The sequence below is a fragment of the Sinocyclocheilus anshuiensis genome, unplaced genomic scaffold, assembly GCF_001515605.1.
Source record: "Sinocyclocheilus anshuiensis isolate Anshui unplaced genomic scaffold, SAMN03320099.WGS_v1.1 scaffold1207, whole genome shotgun sequence".
Taxonomy (NCBI): domain Eukaryota; kingdom Metazoa; phylum Chordata; class Actinopteri; order Cypriniformes; family Cyprinidae; genus Sinocyclocheilus; species Sinocyclocheilus anshuiensis.
The window spans coordinates 50,543-54,105 of NW_015539914.1; positions in this window are offsets into that span (position 1 = coordinate 50,543).

A 3,563-nucleotide genomic window follows, 5' to 3' on the forward strand; every position below is an offset into this window, starting at 1 on the left:
GTGGCCCGCCCTCCCCCTCACGCTTGCAAAACTCAGTTAGTGAGAGAATTGTGCCAAAATTGTAAGCGCAGAGAAAAGAAAGACGGAGCTGTACATATCGGTTTATTTCGGGAACTTTTTGCCCCACATGCACAACAAGTCATTTAGACATTTGCAACAGTTAGTTTTTTTACACATACAGATTGGTTCTACACAGTCAATCTGTTTTGCAGTTCTTTAAACTGTTGTTTTCGCTTGCAAATCACTGTTCACAGTCTTGCAGTGCTTTTGACCGACTTTTGGCGAAAAAAAACGTGCCAAAAGTGTAAGCGTGGAAAAATGGAAGTCAGAAGCATGCAGATCATATTTATTTTGCGTTAGCATGAAGCTGCAGTTTCACAATACATGAATTACACTTACGAGTAACAGTAAAATGCTGCAAATATTTTTTTCTTGCTCTTGAAACGCGATTGACACCTTTACAAAGCTTCTCTTGCACATGCAAATTTAATTTACGCTTACAGTCTTATGTACACTTCCACAACTCTTACCCTGCGTATGCAAATCTTTTTGACGTCATTTTACCTTCATAGTATCCTTTTTGTTTGCTTAATTACAAAAACACAAATGTTCTTTTTATTGCGAGTGTGCAAAAATAAAAGTAAACATTTACATTTAGTCATTTAGCAGATGCTTTTATCCAAAGCGACTTACAAATGAGGACAATGGAAGCAATCAAAATCAACAAAAGAGCAATGATATACAAGTGCTATAACAAGTCTCAGCTTAAGGTAATAGTATACGTAGCAAGTTTGTTATTATTATGTAGGCCTAATAAATAAAAAGAAAACAGATAGAATAGAAAAATAATAGAGCACGCTAGTGTTAGAGGCCTTTTTTGCTTTTGTTAATTGTATAATAGGCTAAATAAAAAGAAAAGAAATAGAATACAAAAAGAATAGAGAAGCTAGTGTTCGTTTTTATTTTTTTTATTTTTTTTTAACACTTTGCGGGTTGTCTTAATCTTATCTGTAGGACCAAAAATTGAGTATTTAATGCGCGCACACACACACCACATATTATAGCAATTCAACCATATCGCAGTCTGTTCATTATCAATAAAATACAGTCAGCCAAACATATAAATTTAAAGAGTCCATAGTAGCCTAACCGGTCTACAGCTGCTATTATGCTAAGCGCATTTTTGCGCATGTGAAGAGGATGATTTTTTTCCATGGATATGCAAACGCGCATGAAGCCTAGTCTACATTATAAATAATAGTTTAACATTGAAATACATTGCGAATATGGAAACATTGGATTTGTGCCGAATGAGAGAGGTACGTGAGCCCAACGGTACTTTCAGTTTTGCTTTGTTTTGGTTTCCTTAGCTTTATATTTTTTTTTATTCTTGATCTGTTGTGCATACAGTTACATTTAAATGGTTTGTTTTGGAGTGAGGGGAACTAGGCTATGATTATAGTGTTTATAATGTTTATGCATTATAATATTTCACTTGATTTGGTATTATTTCTGGTGTTTCTGATATTATTACACTCTCTCCAAACGTTCAGCTGCTCACAAAAGAGTGGAGAGAGTGGGTTAAGCAGTAGCACCAATCAACAAGAGCGATTTTGAATTTAAGAAAGCTGATTGGTCAATAATATGTTGAGGACCAATACATAATCTACAAATAATGCTCCAAATACATCTACATAGACCCGCAATCGCTCTGTCTCGTATGCACGCACGCACTGTCACGATATAATGCACTTAATGCCGGATCTTTAAAAACAAATACCGGAACGCAAAAATCCAAAATCTGACATTTTCCGGAACAGGATCCGGCAGGATCTGGCTCAAATTAAGCACTGGTTTAAGGCCTTCTCGTGTTCATTAAGATTTAATGTTCATTATGTTAGATGACTTTTCCTCTTTTTTTAAAATGCCCTTTGTAATACAGTCCAGGGTAGACTATCAAACAGAAACCAGAGAACAGAAACACTGGTGAAGCACTAGAAACAACCTATTGATATATTTGTTTATCCAAACTGCATATGACATTCAAGATAAGATAGTCATATCAAATGCAAACTTATTGCAATTATATGAGGAATATTGTGCTGTTTTTGGCATTTTGGCATTGTACGGCATGTTTCAGTGTATATTGTGTTGTGACCCAGTCACAGTTTAAATGAACCTGATGACCCTGATTACTGTACTCCATACAAATATGTGCCAATGCTAGTTCTCTTAAAAGTGAATCAATGGAACAGGCTTAACAGATTTTAAGTTTGAGAACATGTTTTGATGAATTTAGCTTCTAATCTGTTCAAATCTCTCTTCAACTAATCTAATCTCAAATAAATTAAAACTTCTCCTTTTGGAGCGTTAGGTGTGTGGTTCTTCTTAGTTCTCAGTGCCAGATCTTAGATGTAAATGCTCACTTGTAGTTACTGTGAAATTGTTTTTTTTTTTTTAAAGACGTTATATTTAAGCTTGGTTTCAGCTGAAGATGGGTCATAAGACACTCAGGACCGGGCAGCAGGACCAAGCTCATTATTGAGTATAAGTTTGTGTCTGATTTTCTGTAAAAGTCAAATACTTAATGTATCAAAAGTCATAGTCATATATCAAGTCATATATCAAACTACATACATTGTAGGGGTATAACCGGAAATTTGCAGTACGGGTCTTTTGGTTCAATTAGCCTACCCATGTGTAGCAAACAAAAAACAGGGTTGTTTTAACACTGCACATGCGGAATCATTAAACAGGAACTTAATTTGTATAGGTCATAAACCCCACCTTTTCCTTGTAATCTAATGGGATGTGAGAAAAATTAAATAATCAAATTACACTTCAAATACATTTTTTTCCAAAGATGATTTCCTTCATTTTAGGTAGTTCTAATCTTGCAGATGTATGTTCAAGTATTTGTTTTTCGAATAAGTTTGCTTTAATTAGTTATTTGATGCTATAAAAATGGAGTGTGGTGTCATGATTATGATTTTGTGATTGGGTCTGTGGGAGTTTGGGCAGGACTTTGATATGATCCACCTTACGATCACTACTGTGCAGACTCTGGCTCCAAATGAACCACTACTGTGCAGACTCTGGCTCCAAATGACGTCATTTTCGCAAGATGACAGTGGCCATGCTGAGAATGTTTTGGCTTCAACGGTTGTAACATGACAACACCTGCTGTGTCTTTTTAAAAACATAATTCAACATATAATACATAAAAAATGTAAAAACATGTAATCTATACCCATAGGAAAAAAAATCAAAAGTGAGATCTCTTTAACATCTCAAATATTTCTCCTAGACAGAAATGAGGTTACTTTAAGATCGAATGGAGATTTTTGCTTGAGTCTCCTGCTTCTCAAACTTGTCTCCTGAGACAGAAACCCTAACAATCTCACAATGGTCTCCTTTAAAGCTTTAAAAGAGATCTCAACAACATCACACACTGTGCTCAGATTTTTCTCCTTAGCTAGAGACTCTGGCTCTCTCACATTTGTCTCTTTTAAAGCGTTAGAAGAGATCTCAACAACATCACACACTGTGCTCAGATATTTCTC